Source organism: Perna viridis, chromosome 13 (assembly GCF_037379345.1).
Source record: "Perna viridis isolate PV_CMFRI_1.1 ecotype Kerala chromosome 13, ASM3737934v1, whole genome shotgun sequence".
NCBI classification, from domain to species: Eukaryota; Metazoa; Mollusca; class Bivalvia; order Mytilida; family Mytilidae; genus Perna; species Perna viridis.
In genome coordinates, this window is record NC_142457.1 from 3,778,523 (window position 1) to 3,800,110 (window position 21,588).

Consider the following 21,588-nt stretch of genomic DNA (forward strand, 5'->3'; position numbering starts at 1 on the left):
AACAAGAGGTTCATTTCGGACAGCATCCAAAGTCAAAATGATTTGTGATAAAATTTGGAGTGATGGCAGGAAGGACACTGTGATTGGCAGGAAGGACAATGTGATTTATATACAATACATTTACTGTGCTGGGGTATAAAAAGAATCTAGCAAATAAGAGGTGAACCAGTTAACCTGAGTACTATTCAACTCATTAAAAATTATCATTACTTATGCCATGTATTGTGCATGTAGAACTGTACAATATTATTTCCCATTTGGAATTGGAGATAATTGAATGTGTGGTTATTCTACATCTGATATAGGTGATTGAATCATGACGTACTTGAGTTTTATAAACACAATTTACTCTTCTGATATATTTCTTTCCATATTGAGTTCCCATCTTTATAATTAGAAATAAGAGTATGAAGATACTTCCATTGTAGAATATATGTAATAATAAAAACTGACTGTATATTGGTTTAATATATTTGTTTTTCTCATTTCTAATTTAGTTTTCATCTTACTGTACTTTAAAAAAAGCTATGAACAGTCAAATAATATAAACACCACCTACCACTAGGTTATTCTGAGAATCATATTACTCTCCTTCTAAGCCAATGATTAAAAATGCATGTGCCTTTTTAACCATCAGGCAGTGATTAAATTTCTGCAAGAGTTTTCCAGCCACTGTTTCACTGTTTCTACTGGTTTCATGGGAGAATCCAATTCCCCTTCAGCCTATTCATGATTTATATTATTTCTCCACTCTCTATGGTAAAATTAAGATTTTAACATGCTCACTAAAGCTGCAAGTTGAAAATGTTATAATTTTACTATCTCGTGTGGAAAAGTCATTTAAACCACTTGTTGCTGAAGGAGAACCTATATTTCTAAATGTATGTAGAAAGTGATAAATTTAGTCTTGTTGGTCTTGATGCAACAATAAAAGCTGAATTAAAAGTCAAAGTTAAGTACTACTAACTTCAATTAAGGTCTGATTTAAACTGACAGACAGACAAACGGACACATAAATGCAGACTTTTACTACAAGTATATATAGCAAGCTAATGACAATAAAGGTATCAAATTTTCAAGAAATCAAACTATGAACAAAAAATTAGAGAAGATTCCAATTTAGAAAGTAATTACCTCTTCAAAAAGAAAAACCTGATTAAAAAAGGGAAATTTAAAAATTTCTGATAAGCTTTATTTTTGCTTTCCTACAGAACTTTGTATTTACAAAAGTCACATGGATTTGTAAATTAACTGCTGGAAACACTGTAACTAAATGTTAAAATATTAGTTTATATCATATATTTAGATTAAAATATAACTTTTTTGCATATGCATTGAAAGTGTTTGTTTAAACCCTTTATAGTTTACCCTATATCACATAACCTATATCACACTTCTAGACCTATATAACATCCCCTATATCACACCTGTAGACCTATATTACATACCCTATATCACACCCCTAGACCTATATTGCATACCCTATATCACACTTCTAGACCTATATAACATCCCCTATATCACACCTGTAGACCTATATTACATACCCTATATCACACCCCTAGACCTATATTGCATGCCCTATATCACACCCCTACACCTATATCACATCCCCTATATCACACCCCTAGACATATATTGCATACCCTATATCACATGCCTAGACCTACATTGCATACCCTATATCACACCCCTAGACCTATATCACATACCCTATATCACACCCCTAGACCTATATTGCATACCCTATATCACACTTCTAGACCTATATCACATCCCCTATATCACACCCCTAGACCTATATTGCATACCCTATATCACATGCCTAGACCTACATTGCATACCCTATATCACACCCCTAGACCTATATCACATACCCTATATCACACCCCTAGACCTATATTGCATACCCTATATCACACTTCTAGACCTATATCACACCACTAGACCTATATCGCATACCCTATATTGCACCCCTTCATGGACCATACTTAATATAAAGTTAAAATATATGATATAACGAACATGACATTATCAACATTTGTATCACATGTGGTATCAACCCTCGAGTGGCCCTTGGGATGATATAGAAGTCTCAGATTGATACCACATGTGATACAGATTTTGACATGTAATATTCAGTATATAAAAGTCACAGAACAGTGATAGACTAATCTGATATCAATGCTGTTATTGCATGTAAATTACATTAAATTACCACTCACGAAAATTAACTTCACACAAAAAGTTCCAAGCAATTGATCAATTTGTCTTCAGTCAGACAGTTCCAGTAATTATACATACATGATATTCCAAACTAAACACAAACAGTTTGACAGAATGGACCCTACCTTTTGTAGCACATGTGACTAGATGCCAAGAGGGCCAAGGGGTTTACCCTTAGTCAAAAGTTAGCCTTATGACATGAAAACAGAGTAAAGCAGTCATGTCATTCTAAGGTGAATGAAAACAGGAGATGGGGAAAGCAGTCATGTCAAGACAAATGGGATGAAAACAGAGGATGGAGTAAAGCAGTCATGTCAAGCCAAAGGGGATGAAAACAGAGGATGGAGTGAAGCAGTCATGTCAAGCAAAAGGGGATGAAATCAGAGGATGGAGTAAAGCAGTCATGTCAAGCCAGAGGTGATGAAAGAGTAATCAAGGGAACCAAGGTTATAGGGGTATTCAAAAGTATGTAATCCAGGGACTAAGACCAGCATGAGCGAAATTTCGCCAAAAAAAATTTTGAGGTTAAATTTTTGAAATATTCTTCTAGAGTGGGTGCAATGTAGATATCTTTTGTGGTAAAATTAGCGAGAGATCAAAGTTTCAACCTAAAACCGCCTAAATCTACCCCTGACAACCCATGCTTTGCAAATTTTAGTGGGGCGCACGCCCACCACAATCTGCCCCTGACCAGACATGGAAAACAGACATACACAACAAAGAACATAAAGTAACTAAAATAAAACATACAAAGTAACAAAAGTAAATGAGCAACTTGGACTCCACTAAAAACTCAGAGCATGGATCAGGTGCACCGGAAGGGTAAGAGTCCTCTGCTATTCTAGGAACACCTGCCGAGTTGCTCATAAAAAGTCAATTCCAGGGTAGACGAAAGAGGAAAGGAAAACTATGACACATTGAACAAATCAGTTTACGAAGCACAAATGGATACACAAGTTCATCATGATGACCATAAAACTTCTGTAGTGATGACTTCAATCTTGTAGCAACATAACCCTGTTCCAGAGGCCTACTTGTTAGAATTCTAGTGTGATACAAAAAGTCTGTGTAGTTTCAGCAAGCTCTGGTATAATGTATGAGTAGTGATATGAACACTTCATACACAGGTGCTAAAGGGATGTTGCCACAGATGAAAGGAAAGTTGACAATTCTGAATGAAAAATCATCATGTTTGTCGTAAAGATTGGTCAATAGTTTTCCTTTACCATCTATTTCTCAGTGTAGGTCAAGATTTGAGGCTGACTTCACAGTGTCTGTAGTATCCTTTATCTCAAGTTCTTTGGGGATAGATGTGATGTATCAAATCCCCAAAATTAGGATTGTTTAAAGATAATACCTCATCTATATAGCGGAAACTGAGATTAAAGGATCTAGCTTAACGATTTCTTTCTGATCAGATCAGCTATAAGGTCAGCCTCATAAGAGTGAAGGAATGGGACAGCAAGTAGAGGAGCACAATTGGTTTCCATTGGAATGCAACTGTTTGTAGAAAAACGTTTCCATCACACTGGACAAATATGTTGTCAATTAAAAATTCCAGCATTTTGTAAACGTCTTCTTCTGTATATTTGGAAGATGATTTTGGAATTATTTCTTACAAAGTATGAGGAATCACTACCAAGAACTATATATTTGTATCTAGGTGTACCATCTTTGTTGGAAAAACAACGATGTATAATGTTTTTAAGTCAGGATTTTAACTGAGTATGGGGAATAGAAGTATACAGTGTTGAAAAATCATAGGTCTTAATGCTATTATATCCTGGTAATAGTCTTGAACTGATTGTCTCGAAAAGATCTTTCGAATTTTTCAGGATCCATATTGAATACCACTACAGGAGTAACAAGTGTTGTTAAAAACAGAGGAAGGAGTAAAGCAGTCATGTCAAGCCAAAGGGGATGAAAACAGAGGATGGTGTAAAGCAGTCATGTCAAGCCAAAGGGGATGAAAACAGAGGATGGTGTAAAGCAATCATGTCAAGCCAAAGGGGATGAAAACAGAGGATGGTGTAAAGCAATCATGTCATACGAAAGGGGATGAAAACAGAGGAAGGAATAAAGCAGTCATACCATGCAAAAGGGGATGAAAACAAAGGAGTAAAGCAGTCATGTCAAGCCAAAGGTGATGAAAACAGAGATGGGGTAAAGCAGTCATGTCAAGCCAAAGGTGATGAAAACAGAGGATGGAGCAACAAGACTTATAACATTTAGTCTGGACTTTCCATCATACACATGTCAGCACATAAATATCTTCAATAAAAGCATAAAACTGAGCAAGTTAAAGATAAAGTATAAACCGTGTAGACATTGTACCTTAAACAGGACTAATACCCCTGCACTCTGTTGAACCCTGTATATTTGGAGACCAATGTGGACAAATGTTTCATATTGGACACAATTTTTATGTGGGATAAACTAGGCACTTTTGACCCACAATTACACTGCAAAAAGGTTTACATAACGTGCATTTAACAAGATTATTTCTAAAAACGCAATTAAATTCTGTTTCAAGGATTTTTTTTTATGGACATCAAAATATATATATCAAATATTTCTGTAACTCAAGTCTCAAGAAATACTACAAACTGATATAAAACAATCATCTTACCAAACAATACTTTGTTAAAGATATAAAATACTTCTGCGCAATTCTTTACAATTCAAATAAGAAAAAAAACAGTAATATGCAGACTGAAAATGTAATAAATCAACAGCAATAATTAGACCAAGAAAAATCCAATGATTAAAAACTTAATAGAATCATGAGAAGGTGTACATTAACGTAAACATTTTCCAAAGAGATGCACTTGACAGTTGCGTGCCACATGATAGGATGTATCTATTTTACCCAGTATTAACTTCCATGTAATTAAAATACCGTAAGACTCTTAAGGGTGTGATGGAAAAATTTATCTAAAAAATCTCTTACTTAACAACAGAAAAGATTGAAACTGGCTGCCAATATTCTTATATAATGTAGTCATTATGTAAGTCAATGGGCACAATGTATCTGATAGAACCTGTAAAATGGATAATATTAATATTTTATCAAATGCATATAGACAAAAATGTCAACTTATAAGGGCTTGGGTGTTGCTGATGTTTAAGACAAAACAGTGTTGATACAAACCTTGTAAGCTGAGGATATCCCACATGTTTTGGAATATTAACAACTTCATCAAACAGGAGAGTCAGGAATTTAAATTTAATTTTAAGAGTGAAAGGTTATGGACTTATCCTAAATTAAATTCAGTGTTCCACTTGAGAAAAATCCTCAATAAAGTGTCAATGAAAGGACTGAATGTCCAGGACACAAGTAAATAAAATTTCATGGGTCCATGGTAAAAAAGGAAGCCTGAATCCCTCACCTGGTTCAATTTTTGCCTTTCAAAGCAATAACTCTAACAAGGAGTTGTCTAACAGTTTCATCACAAAAGAAGGCTAAGGTAGGACACATCATAAGGATCATATCATTTATTGAAAGTTTCTTTCTATTTATTATAGTTTCCAAGACATTGGCTAAAACCATAATTTTTGACCATTCATAGGCAATAATTCTAACTAGGAATTACCAACATCTTTAATCCAATGCTGACATTTGTAGGCCTAATCATAAGGACCATTTCAGCAATTGGAAGTTTCTACCTATCCTAATTTTCAAGATACTGGCTAAAAACTGTAAAAAAACAAAAACAAAAACAAAACAAAAAAATCAAAAAACAAAAAATATATCATTTTTCACCTTTCAAGGGTAATAACTCTAACAAGGTCATCTATGACCCAATGCAGACTTTTATAGGCCTTAGGATCATTTCAACAATACATGCCAAAAACATCCATTCTCGTATCATTTCTATGCAGAATACCCTAAGAAACATTCATACCAAGTATAATTCTCTTTGGTCGAATATTCTGAGGAGAAGATTTTTTAAAGAAATAACATAAAAAAGGGTGAAAAAAGTCTAACTCATATTGAACTCTTTCGCTTGTCAGAATTTGGCTTAACCTAACGGTTGGACCCCTATGCTCTATTTTAGTAACGGCGGTCATGTTTCTAGAAAGATAGAAAAATCCCATCATCAGTACTATGCAGAATAACCAGTACGCCATGTGAGCTATTGCCATCACTTTATATCCGTCAACGTCATCTGTCATCATTGTAACAATTTTTCAAACACTTTCTCCTCTGAAACAACTGAATAGATTTGGATGAAATTTACCAAAGACTGCTAAATTTAGCCAAATTATGATGCTAGATAATGGTAATACTGTTCACTATTGGAAGACAGACCAAACTTTGAAAATCTTCTCTGAATTTAACAAAAGTTGGCATAAAGTTTTTGCTATTTTTTCCTCAACCATAGAAGAATAATAACGATGAAAGCTACTAGTAAGATAAACATGAAATTCTGAGTTGACTGGCAGTATAGAATTTTTTTTGGGGGCTGCCATGATTTTTGGTTTAAAATGAAAACATAGTATTCTAAGTTAAATGGTGATGACTAAGGTATGCCATTTTCCCACCCAATTTTTATACCTGCTTTGATCTCAATGATATTTGGTTTAAATAGTAAACATGGTCTCCTGAGTTGAATGCTGATGATGAAAATGTTGTATAGCCATCGTTTAACTTTATGTTCTTTTTCAGCAAATGAATACTGGGCTCATGCCCCCACCTCGATCCTGTGGAATAATAGGACAAAATTTTATCCAGAGGTTCTTAAAACACTTTGAAGGCATTTTCAACGTTTTACAGTGCCATAGGTACTTAGCTGAACTTCCTGCCTTCATCAATATGTACTCTTTTTCAGCATTTTTTTGTCAAACATGGTAACAAAGCATGATAACTATACTAATACTTAGTTAATAGGGCATTGTTTGCCAGGTGAGTAATTCAGGCTCTTCAAGAGCTTCTTCTTTATTTAAAGAAAGTTTCAGTTCAATTGGTAACAGACTCCATCAAAATAAAGTTGTATGTTTGTCATTCTAGGTATACCCAGTCTTACCGGTATACAGGAAGTTAATATCAACCAACTAACATTGTTTGTCCCACCTATATAAAGCCACAAACCAAATTTGAAATAAATTTGTTCCTTGAAATTTTTTAGAAGAATTTTTTCTCACTCATTCCATATATGTAACTGCAGCATTCGTTTAAATGCACAATAGAAGCATTTGTTTATATTCGTACATTCACTATTTCCTTTATTCAACTATGATTTTCATATTTTTAGCTTTTATTTTTTTTTTGGTATTTTCATTTGTTTTGTTTCTTTCTGTTTTTACTTTCTTCTTTTTTGGTTAATATTATTTTTTTTTCATTGTTGGTCTAGTGCATTTAAATGCACACTATGAGCGTTTGTCTATATCATGCTCTTAAACGCACACAGGGAAAGTTCATTTATCATGCGTTCATTTAATGTACGTTCAGTGAGCATTTAGTGTGTGTTTAGGTTTTGTGCCTGCAGGAAACCTTAACGTCTCAAGGAGTGTAATTGAGTTATGTAGTTAAATTCTATGAAATGATCAGTTTTGTCCCATTTTCATCAAAACAATGGTTAAGGTCATAACTCCAAAACTAAATATCGACCTTCCTTTATGATTTGAAATCTTGTAGCTATTGTAGTAGAATTTCATCAAAATGCTCTGACATTTAGCACCACATCATTATATGATTTTTAATGTTGTTTTAATAACAGTCTCTCTAAGAATCATACAAATTCTGTAATAGGGTTTGTAAGTCTCGCTCTAGTTTCAGTTTTCTTTCCGGAATTTTAGATGTAGAACGTATTGAAATCCAAAGGGCGGTCTGCATTTTACTGTTCACTTCCGTGAAATGAAAACGCTGTATCACTATGCAAAATCTTCTATTTCTATGCTTTTCTTAACATTTTTATTCAGTAGAACTAGACATTTGTCATTTTTTATCAGTATTTTTTCACAAAAAAATATTTTGCTTTTAACATTAAACTAAAAGCTATGTTAATGACGAATCTCTATGCATTTGAATGGGAGATGAGGACCCATTCTCATGAAATCATGGAGTCACATGATGAGACTTACATACCCTATATGTGATACACCCCCCATAAGGCAACATATTCTTTGTTAAGCTGATTCATGTGTTGATATTACGAAATATATAATCATTCCAATCTGTCTGTTCTTAGGAGACAATTCACACTGAAAACTCAATTGTATTTCAGTATCATTTACGGAGTTATCTCCATTAATTTTGAATTATACAGTGCATTCCTTATAATTTATATCTCCTATGAACACTGATTATATGAAAAGCCCATTATAATTTCTGCTAACTATAACATTTTGAACAAAATGTAAAAAAAAATAATATGAAGGCTTTCGAACCATGAATAAAATTTTGCATGATTCTTAGCTGGAGTACTACTTAAAAGTGTAAAAACCTAGGAATAAAAAGAATAACTACATAGCTATACTCAATAAAAATTTGTTCATTTGAGAAAAACTTTCTATTCTCATTTACAAATGATTTATTTCATTGAAATTAGTATATAGGCACCTTTTTAAGATGAAATATCATATCCTAATCATAAGTAATATTGTCCTTGAGAGTTTTACTTTGCTTTTGTCATTGGAATTCTTCTCCCATGGTTTTTCCTTAAGTTGTATTTATACCAGTATTACCTGCTCTCAAATAAGTAATTTGGCATAAATTTAGATAAAGAAATGACATAGTTCGTTTAGATCAAGGCAAGAGGGATTTTGTACAGTTAAGTGAGATTAGCTTTGTTACTATCATTTTTCAAACTGTATTGAAGTTCTTTACTCATTAAATTTTCTAAGAGATATTTCTCTTTGATATTAAACATCTAATTTATAGCCTTTTCTTGCTTTGAAGTCTTGTCTATAGCACACCTGATCGTTTGGACTACTTGCTCATTAGAAAGGGACTTTTCTACATGGAGAACTAACGAAGGCAAAATTAATAGATTCAAAGAGTTTCTATGGAAATGGGGAAAAAATAATAATCTGTGTTTAATTATATACGATCTCTGATCAATACCTATTACAGGTGGAGCTAATGTTTACCTAAGTTCTATAATACAGTTGCCATGGAGACAGATAAACTTTGTAAAAATGATTAATGGTAAAAGAGAGAAATGACATCCTGATAAATTGGTGCAGAAGACCACTAATCATGGCTCTTAGAAAATATTTGGACTCTTCTGTCTCAATAAAGCATCCAGTTAAAACAACATCAGCGTACAACATACTGACAACATGCTGACACAAAATGGCCTTCCTGCTGGGGGAGGATATGTACCCATTTTTAGTGAATTCTAAATTACCAGCAATGCAGTATATGGTTGGAAAAGACATGATGCAGAAGTGCCAATTTCAGATTTTTTTTTCAAGGGACCAAATTTACATCCAAATGGATCATTTTCATTCTGAAAGTGATTGACCATGTCAATATATAGTACATATAGCAAGCCTTCTAAATTTATTGTTTTGTTTTGTTTTTTTTAAGCAAATTACATAATACTTAACCCACAAATGAGCCTGATCGGGTGTGGCCATTGATAAGTTGTCTGATTGAGTGTGGCCATTGATAAGTTGTCTGATTGAGTGTGGCCATTGATAAGTTGTCTGACTGAGTTGGGCCACTGTTAAGTTGCATGATTGAGTGTGGTCATTGATATGTCGCCTCAATAGGTGTGGCCATTGATAAGTTGTCTGACTGAGTTGGGCCACTGTTAAGTTGCATGATTGAGTGTGGTCATTGATATGTCCCCTCAATAGGTGTGGCCATTGATAAAATGTCTGATTGAGTGTGGCCATTGATATGTCGCCTCAATAGGTGTGGCCATTGATAAGTTGTCTGACTGAGTTGGGCCACTGTTAAGTTGCATGATTGAGTGTGGTCATTGATATGTCCCCTCAATAGGTGTGGCCATTGATAAGTTGTCTGATTGAGTGTGGCCATTGATATGTCGCCTCAATAGGTGTGGCCATTGATAAGTTGTCTGACTGAGTTGGGCCACTGTTAAGTTGCATGATTGAGTGTGGTCATTGATATGTCGCCTCAATAGGTGTGGCCATTGATAAGTTGTCTGATTGAGTGTGGCCATTGATAAGTTGCCTGAATAGGTGTGGCCAGTGATAAGTTGCCTGATTGAGTGTGGCCATTGATAAGTTGCCTGATTGAGTGTGGCCATTGATAAGTTGTCTGATTGAATGTGGCCATTGATAAGTTGTCTGACTGTGTTTGGCTATCGATAAGTTGCATGACTGAGTGTGGCCATTGATAAGTTGTCTGATTGAATGTGGCCATTGATAAGTTGTCTGACTGTGTTTGGCTATCGATAAGTTGCATGACTGAGTGTGGCCATTGATAAGTTGTCTGATTGAATGTGGCCATTGATAAGTTGTCTGACTGAGTTTGGCTATTGATAAGTAGCATGACTTGACTAAGTGTGGCCATTGTTAAGTTACCTGATTGAATGTGGCCATTATTAAGTTGCCTGAATAGGTGTGGCCATTGATAAGTTGCCTTATTGGATGTGGCCATTGATAAGCTGCCAGAACTCAAAACAACTAATAAGACTGAAAAGGAGTGTGAGTAAAGACAAAAGACAGGATACCCCTCTATCCCTATCCAGTATCCAAAGGAATTTTGATGGCACTCTAGTCTGAAGTCAATCAAGTTCAATGATAGAAGACATACTTACATAAAGTTTCTTTCAAAGTACCAAGTGGTTGTGACAGTGGTTGTAGAAAAATGTTGTCTGTTGGTCAAAAAATGGCATAACCCTAATTATTTCCTTCACTTTGAAATGCAAGATAGGATATGCACAATGGCATTATATTTAATGAAGAATGTGTGCACATTTCTTCACATTCTATATACCCATTTCCAAGGAATTGATGATGGGAAGATAATCTCCTTGTTGGTTGACGAATGACTAAATCATGGGAAGATAATCTCCCTGTTGGTTGATGAATGAATAAGTCATGGGAAGATAATCTCCCTGTTGATTGACGAATGAATAAATCATGGGAAGATAATCTCCCTGCTGGTTGATGAATGACTACTTCCATGTTTAGCATTGAAAATAAGCAAAACTGCATTAAAAATGTCTAGTAATTTTGGGTAAGAAATACATTTACCTCTGCAGATATAATTAAAAAAAAAGAAACAATATGTCAATGGATAGCAGTTAAATAAGCTAAATATAATTGTAGCCTATTAAATTTAATTAAAAAAAGTGTTGTGAAACTTGTTGGTGATGAAGTAAGCATGTTTTAACAATGAAGTGTTTGTAATAACAAAGGACTTCCTATCAAATGTATTAATTATCTGGTTTAACTTGCTCAAGATACTTGTAACTGGGTGTTACTTGTAACTTAATATTTATTCTGCATGGCCTGGTATTTAAAGAACAAATTGCTGTTTACTTCATGGAGCTCTAACAAGTCCTTCTTAACCCCTCTAAGCACATTTTCCATATCAGTTTGCAAATGCTAATTATTGGAAAAAAATCAGGTAACTAGAATTCTATTTAATTTCTATACTGTCAGCAAAATAGCTAAGCTGCTTTAATCAAATATCTTACTGCATGAGAAGAGTTTTAGCTAAAAATGCATATTTTCTTTCTCCAAGGCCAAAAAATATAAGGGCCATAACTCCTGAACAATAAATGCAATGTACACCATAGCTGGTATTTACTTGTATCTAAAGGTCAGAAGTACATGTTTCAGTTACGTTAGATCTCTAAAATACTTGGTTGTGCAGTTCGATTTGTTGTCAAGATGCCAAAAACCCTAGGGAACCAGTGAACCAACAGATAGCACTCTTCAACTGGAGTACCTCCATGACCATTAGGAAATATTCTCAGACCTATATTTATTTAAAACCAGTTCATCAGCAGCATTTGCAATACTTTGCTCAATAGCATCCACAAGACCAGGTGCACTGGCAGAGTACATATGAACAAATTATAAGTCTTCAAAGGACATATAGCACAGTTTTCAAACATATTCTATTTAGTATTATATCAGATCACTGGTGGCTTTGGCTACAAAAGTCATAACATGAATACCACAAAGCTTTAATTGTTTGGTTGAAACCCCCTTAAGGTAGGTCTATTGAGACAAATCGTTGAAATTATTATGGTAGGTAGTCCAATAAACAAGCTAGGTTCAATGCTTTTATTGTTATCATGAAAATCTATTCATATCAGAGTTCGCGGTTAATTTGACTGCAAAAGTTCATCTGTAAGAAGACAGCTGAGTTGTACAGTAAATCTTACATGACTAAAAATATGAGAAAAGGATATTCATATTTTTAGTCATGTGATTTCCTGATCTCACCCACAAGTGAGATTGATGATTATGGTTTAAGGTCCTATGGCAGATATTTCATGCATCTCAGAACAAGAATGATTTACCAATCAAACAGACCCCGACTTGTACTAGTCTAACATGCTGTGCCATCACAGAAGCAACATTGCACAGAAAAGTATGCCATACTGTGCAAGGACACATTATTCTGTCTTCTGCGCCAACCAGTTGTTACTCTATCCCCTTGGCTGGGAAACAGTGACTACCAATCATTAAGTAGCAGTCTTTATAAAAATCAGACAGAAGGTGATTCGTGCATATCAAAAACCCACCGTATTCCGTTTTACTTCTTGTTCATAAACAGTTACTGACCACAAAATCAGTTTTACTTTTCATTATTTATTGCACTTTTGAGGTAAAAATTATATAGACTGTACATGAAATTGGCATTTTGCAAGAGTTATCTTTCTTGATTTGGTTGATTTTAGTGGGAGATAAATGTATGATTTTCTAAAAAGTGCAGCTGCCACAAAACAACATTGTACACAAATACAGTGAAATAGTTGTCCAGTAATATAAAAGTAAACTGACAGTGAAAACATATAAATACATACAAAGGTGACAAATTTCTGGTTATTTATTCATTTGTACACACTAGTTGTGTCCTAATAAGCTACATAAGGTCTTCTGTTCGTGTTTGTTTTATTGTTATATGTTCACCTAAAGGCAAACCACTAACCATCATGAGCTACCAGAGAAAATGTTTTAAATCACATAAAACAAAAATAATCATATTTCTCCATAATAGGACATATAATATCTTCAAATTGTATATACTTACATATCCAGTGCATATACATCAATAAAATACTCTAATCTCATTGGATAATAGGCTAAATTGGTGATGTTTCATGAGTTGATGAAACACATTTTCGAGCTATTTAAATAGGCCACACCCACAATTAAGTTGACTACTTTTATTGATCACTATGTATTGCTTATTTGTTATGTTAATAATGTGTGTAAAAAATGAAATAAAATTAAAATCTGAGCCTCCTAGAGAACTACAAATATTACCCAAGTGTGTCTGAGATTTTCATTGATTTTTGACACACCTGATATTTGTCAATTTCATAACAAGGCATCGCACCTTGCATGCAATTAACAATAATCGGACTGTTGTGTTTTTACTAATCAATCAAAATTCTATTTTGACAGTTTTCTAGCTAATCACACTCATTTTGATCCCCTTTTGTTGTAAAATTTTGTCAAAATATGGCGACTGTTATTGTCATATGATTATTTTCAGATCCCCTATGGATGAATATCAAGTAATATAATCCCTGAAAGAGTCTTTTGTCAAAAAGTCAGAAATGATTTTATAAATAATTTTAGACAAACAGATCATCCATCATTGATTTATTTGTTTTAGTTTAATAATAGTTATCAGAATTTAGTATGCAAATTTTTCAAGTACTATGGAAGTCAAGTAATTCTATTCCAATGATCTGCATATCCATTTATGTACATTTAAAATATATTAAGAATATTGCAGATCTGCCATCCGTAACTAGAAATAACATACTGTACAGTGGGAAATTTTAATGAGGTTCTATTGTTGTAATATTTTCATTTTCGAGGAAATAAAAGCTAGCCAAATATAAGTCCAGATATTTTACAGTTATCCAGAAGATAGTATCCATTATTCAAACAAGCTAGACCAATCGATGTCTGGACCTGTGTCACACTGCAGCTGTGATTTTGTTGAGGAAAACAGATAGAGAATTATGGAAAATAATTCCCATAAAAATTATGAGAATAAAAATGTCCTGATAATATGAACAACATAAAATGTTCTTGCTACATATCAAATTTTATAAATTCTGTTGGGTAGATTTAGAGAGTTGGGATGACAAGCTGATACATAACGATTATTGGTCAATTTCAAAGGGCTTTAACTCCCATACAATTTTGAGAATAAAACATTCTTGATAATATGCACAACTACAAATGATGTTCTTGCTACATACAAAGTTTCAAGAATTTCTGTAGAGTAGTTTCATGAATTGCAATGACAAGCTGAAGTTTTAAGGACAGATGGACTCGACTCCTAGACCTGCATCTGCCTTTGACAACACAGGTAAAAAAAAAGGCTACAAAATTCACAGAGCAAGCCGCGAAATTTGTCACCCAAAAAAATTACTGATCATACGATATTTAACTAATTATTATTCAAATGTTTGCCAGGCCAATTAACTGTAATGTATTTCATTCTGACTCATACATGAACCCAGATATATCTTCAGGAAAGAAAAAGAGCTTTTGTGTAAATTCTGTGTACTGACCACAAACAATGAGATGGAAGGAAATGAGGTCAGAAATATGTAGAAGGAACAATTTATTTCTTCATTGCAAACATGAAAGGTCTTTTAATAAAAGTATACTGTCATGGCATTGTTTTTTTTTTAAAGGTTGCTTCTCTCAGGAATAAAATCTACATATCAAGTTCGAAATTTTACAGAACATAGAATTTATCATCTCAATTTTTATTCTCAAAATCCTTCTTTACCATGAGAATTTGAAGAAGTTAACAGTTACTGATTAGTTAAAAATAAATAACACAGATTCACCATGGTGAAATTAAAAAGCTGTACTGTAAGCTAATTTAAAAACGCAAGCAAAAAAATAATATATAAAATAATACTTTGGCCAAGAAAATAATAAATATTTCTGGTACATAACTAACATTTCTTTGAAAATTTCATGACATTTTGGTTTTAAAGTCTTCCCAATTAGCTGAAGAATTTAAAACTAAAAGAACTGAGAAAAGCTAGCCCAATAAACGTTACTCACTACTTTTAACTAAAGAAATCATATGGCTGAAGCATAAAAAAAATCTTCAGACAGGAAGTTGACATTGGTTCAGTCGGAAATGGAATCCCATGATATGGTGCATCTATATAATACATGTACTTCTGTCAAAATACTGTGATAAAACTACTGTAAATGTACAGCCAGGCAAACAAATCGACAAACAGACACCACATGTACAAATGATGTATATATGCATGAAGAAGAACAGGTACAGATGGTGCAAGCTTTTTAGAGTTATTTTCCAAATACTGGAAAACTCCCTTTTTACGAATAAATTTCTTTACTACAAGAACAAAAACTATCAGGCTTTTAAAATTTTAATGGTAAAATGCAACTATGGATATATCTATATATATAAAATTTGCAAAAGTTCCATGTTAATTACTGCAAGTATTTTTGAGTTATTGTGCTAAAACCTGGAACCTTTTTCATGAATAAATTTCTGTAACTTGAAAATGAAAAATTGGAATATCTCAAAAAATCTAGGAGAGCTTACTTATAAGAATTTGTACCTTTCCCCCAAACCTTATTTTAATTGGTGCAAGCATTTTTAAGTTATCATGCAAAAACTTGTGTGACAGACAGGGGTTAAACAATATTCTCCTCCCCACTTTTATTTGCAGGGCATAAACAATATTAATGTACTTTAGCCTTCACTGTCATATTTTAAAAACTGTACAACTACAAAAATGCTGAACAAAGAAAAAGTCAATATATAATAAAATTACTGACTTCTTTCCAAATGTTGAAAGCATGAACTTTAAATTGTGACTAGGTGGGTTAAAGTTTCATATTTTCCATGGTATAAATCTTTGAGTTTTGCCAAAATGCTCTGATTGGTCTAGAGCAATGGTGATGCATTGATTAACCTATTAATGTCAATAAAATCCAAGGAACATGCAGAGAGAGTAGATATGGGTGACAAAAAAAACAGGTAGCACAGCCAAATACAGTAATAAATTAAATGGTAATTTTTTTTAAGTTAATAACTTTCCCTAAATGCACTATAAGGGCAAGGGTTTGAATGAACATGATCATGACTTATAAACGTCAGTCTATCAGGGCCAAGGTATTGTATAACAGACAGAGACAATCTATAAAAGGTCAGTTTCATGATAATATCATCATTGTGAGGAAATGTTACAAAAAAAAAACCAGAATCACAGTGGAATAAAACCACTACAAGCAGGTGCTTACTAACCCATATTTTATACCAATCAGAAAACCTGTATTTCACCTAGACAACAGTGTTCATTTTTTTTCCCCAATGATGGAAAAGTATCCATTCATTGTGGTATCTGATTGGAATAATGCAACCTAATTTAAACTAGACTTATTCCTTGTTCCATTCTAATTACTGCATGTAGGATCTAACAACATTCAAAACTACTTTCTTTTCAGATGACCTTTCTAATCAACCTATGGAAGTTTTATTTTATTTTATTTTTTTTGTTTGTTTTTTTGGTATTTTTTGTTTCATGGATTGAAGTTGCACATTTTTTTTGTAATAATTCAGTGTGTTTGACAAGTACAGAGAGGGGCCTGTTTTATTGATCAAATATTCCCATAAAATGAATATCTGTCATAGAACTAAAAAGACGCATTCAATTAATCAATAAATCAGAGTTCTAATAGGCAGTATAAGTCATGCCCACAAATTAGCCCAGTATGCATTTGTTGAGAAAGAACATAAAATGAAGTTAAATCATGGAAATAAAACATTTTCATCATTACCATTCAACTCAGAAGACCATACTATACAAACCAAATAGCAATAAAATCAAAGCAAGTATAAAAAAAAGCGGGAAAATGGCAGCCATCTTGAACAAGGCCATCCAGAACAAATTTTTTTCATCACTGTTCAACTTAGAATACCATGTTTCCTACAAGAAACCAAAAATCATTGAAGTTTGAGCAACTGATGAAAATGGCCACAAGGCAGTTTGAAAATGGACCTCTAGAAAAATTGTCTCAATATCATGTTTATCTTATGGGTAGCTTTCATCTTCATTATTCTTCTATAATTGAGGAATTAAAGAAAAAATGACCCCTATGTTCATTTTAGTACAATGAAAAATTTAAAATGATCCATTTGTGCAGGGTACCCTAAGGAACAATTATGCCAACTTTCATTATTTTTTGTCAAATGGTTTTAGAGAAGAAAATCATGAAAGTTGTACTTGTGAAAAAAAACAAAAAGATCAGTTTCAAGTCCGTAACTCCTACATCAAACGACGACTCTTTTTGAAAATTTCTGCATAGGTCCCTCTTCTGATGGTGAACCATTATATCCTCCGTCAGAATTTTGCTTAATTCAACATTTTTTTTAAATTGTTTGCAAAAAAGCTGCATTTTGACAACTGTGTTCTATTTTTAGTAAAAGCAGCCATGTCTTTCAATGTTCCATAAATTTTAAATAATTAATTCGTGCAGAATACCCTAAGAAATAACCATGCAAAGTTTCATTCCAATTAGTCAACAGTTACAGAGAAGTTAACAATGACAGACAACGATGGATGCAAAGTGATGACAGTAGCTCCAACTGCCTTTAGGCCAGGTGAGCTAAAAAATGGAAGTGTGTTTTAAGCTCAGACATGATACGACTCATAAAATCGAAGTTGCATATTAAATTAGGACATTCTTATGAATGAATTCCAAGTCGTGTTTTGACTGAAAATTGAACAAATTCAGACAGGTGTTCAATTGTGTACTCAAACTGAAAGTCAATTATTTGTACAATTTCATAAAGATGCACCATATGATATAAGTTATCACACCAAAACAAACTATCTAGGAATAATAACAGCACAGAAGACAACAATAACATTGACAAAGACAGTGCCATAACATTAGAAAACTGCAGTTTTTGTCATATATAAAAATTTATATAAATTTATATAAAAAAGTGGATTTATGTTCTAATGAACAGAGGCAGTAAAGCCATATGACCAGATGCGTGAAAATGAAAATGTGTCAACACTACTGATGCCCGCTCAGTTCTTACTTTTTATAGAACCACAAAATATATAGTAAAACCTTTTAACATACCTGCCAACTTTTGAAAATGTCCATGGGGGTTTTAATCATGAAATAGTCCTGAGCAACCAAGAAAGCCAATTCAGGACCTTCAAATTTATCAATGTGTTTTTTTTTATGACAAAACAAATCTAGTGCCCAACTCATTTGAATCTTGGGTTGTAAATTGTGGTCAGTTTTGCTCTTTGAATATTCAAATTTTGGAGCTCTCATGGGGGAAACCCCCACAAAAAGTGACACTTGGCTGGTACATGTTTATTAAGGTGTAAATGTAGCTAAGTTTTCTCATTTAATGGCAAATGCTTGTCTGCTTGGAATCAAATACCAAATGGTAATTAGATCTCAAATAAAAAACAGTCTACCTACCTAATGTAAATACATGTATAATCAAGTTGTTATTAGGTCTCAATTTCATGAATAAATTGGTATAAGGGAAGTAACTCTTGTGATCAAGCACAATCTTATTAAAAACACTTTAAAGATTAAATCAAGTTATTGATATATAAACTGGACTAATTCACTGACATGTTAATGGATAAGTTTGTGAGTTACTTGGTTCAGTTTAGGTTACAGACCACCAATTCAACCAATAAGCATTTGGAACGTACGCAAAAATAGTCCTACACAGAAATTACTCCTTGTTCCTCATAGTGCTGTGAAAAAAGTTATAGAATAGCATAGAAGCCTATGGGAAGTGGAATTAGTGGTTTCTAGCCTTTATACATCTATAACATGTTGTCATTTCACTGGCTTGGCACATGAATAAATGTGCTGGTTAAGACAATAGGGTTTGTAAGCCTCGTTCTAGTTTCATTTTTATGTACCAGAATTTTTGATACAGACCGATCTACATTTCATGGTTTACTTCCAAGTGGAAATGCTGCAATCTTGTAATTATTGCTTTTCTTAACATATTAGTCTTTTTTTGTCAATATTTTACACCGCAAGATGTTTCAATTTTATCATCTTTATTACTGAACTTAACATTCTGTAAATGACAGTTTTCAAGCATTTGAGTAGCAGATTAGGACCCATTTTAGTGAATCCATGGAGTCACATGAAGAGATTTATGTGCCCTATACCGGTTGTTCAAACTAGGAAAATTTTATATCTTATCATTATTCAAATAACTATTATGTGTTAAAGAGGTTCACCAAAGCCTTTGAAACTTTCCTTGGAAACAGAATGAAATCAGCCTGAGTTACTTTGATGCTTACATGAGACTGATGTTAAATAGCGAATACATACATTCCAATGATTTGTAAGAGTTGTGTCCCTTACCCTAGGTCTTCTTCCTTAATTAGTTAAACTACCAAGACTAAATTTATACATTTCACAGCCAGTCTGTGTCACTACCTCTGTCTTAGACATAAATCATGGAAACTCCATTTTACCATTGTTTTACCACAGGCTGGCCATTTATGTCGCATTGTTTCACCCTGAGAAACAGCGAGGGGTAAAACAACAACATAAATGGCCAGCCTGTGATAAAGTAATGACAATGTGAAGTTTCTTTGATTTATTTCCATTCTAATAGGACCAGTTTCTTCATATTAATGAATGGACACTGCCTATGCGATGCATGAAATTGGCCAATTGGAGTAAAATTCCGTAAATCTATCTATGATGTCGCAACAACAGCTGTCAATCATCTATGACGTTGGTCATATGTTTATCACTTTTTTACCACAGCTGCAGTCTAAAGAGCTTTGAAGCACAATATATTAGAATAACTTGTTTACAATGATAACAAATGTAACTCAAAAAATGTGATCATGTAAAAAATAAGCACTTATATAGAAACCACCCATACAAATGTATTCCCTGATATGCAAACCATAAAAAAACAAAAAAAAACACAAAAACAAAAAATGGAGTCAATCCTTATCAACACATAACGTTATCAAATTGATCCTCTAAGACTTGTAAAAGTACCGGTAGTCAATGATGTTACAGTAGTTATAGTATTTCTGTTGTGTTAATGATGCTTAAATATATTGGAATGAATTTTGGTACAAATGGTACAAATTTATTAAACACCATAAGTTTAAGAATAATGTGATAAATGAACAAAAAATATGAAACAGAAAGTAATACCAAATTATTGTTTTTAATTTTAAGTACCAAAAAAAAGACCAGGCATTAATTTCACAAAAAGTTGTAAGTGTGAAATTGATCGTAAATTATGACGTCACAATGCTATTTTAAGTTGTGATGTCATTACTTACCATCAACATCACACTGAAGACTTTTTGTGAAATGGATGAAAAACTGATGTAGTAGCACTAAAACAATTTGTAGATGAAAGAGTGTTGTCCATAAAAACAAGTTATACATGAAAGATTTTTGTCCATAGCAACAAGTTATGGATGGAAGATTGTTGTCCATAACAACAAATTATAAATGAAAGATTTTTGTCCATAGCAACAAGTTATGGATGGAAGATTGTTGTCCATAGCAACAAGTTGTGGATGGAAGATTGTTGTCCATAGCAACAAGTTGTGGATGGAAGATTGTTGTCCATAACAACAAATTATAAATGAAAGATTTTTGTCCATAGCAACAAGTTATGGATGGAAGATTGTTGTCCATAGCAACAAGTTGTGGATGGAAGATTGTTGTCCATAGCAACAAGTTATAAATGACAGATTGTTTGTTGTCCATAGCAACGAGTTATAAATAACAGATTGTTATCCATAATTCTTCTTTGTCAACTTCATTACAACAAGCCATATACATTACACTACCGGCCTTGAAATTAGTGGGGGGCACTTGCAAAGGTGCCTAACATTTGGTGTAGGCTACTTAATTTCTTCTGTGATTGTAAAGAACTATACATATTTGCTACCATAATTTAAGCTGTAGACTACCAAGCCAACATTTAAAGTTAAGAATCTCTTATTTGTTTGAAACAGTATACATGACTTCTCTTGACTTGTTTGGATGATAATATTTTAAAACACTAATATCTTTTCATGCGATTACAATTCACAGTTTTAAGATGAAACATTAATCAACAGAAGTACAAGTGAACTTATGAAGAGAATACCCCTATGCTTCAAGTGAACTTTGACCATGTAGCTACTAGAAGTGGCATGCTTATGT

General features: G+C 33.2%; 1 protein-coding gene across 3 annotated transcripts in view; it reads right to left on the bottom strand.

Annotated features, from left to right (window-relative positions):
- The window catches only part of LOC148599283 (hyccin-like), an 85,934-nt gene that overhangs the window by 58,113 nt on the left and 6,233 nt on the right, over positions 1-21,588 (bottom strand). The gene's annotated exons all lie outside the window — the stretch shown is intronic.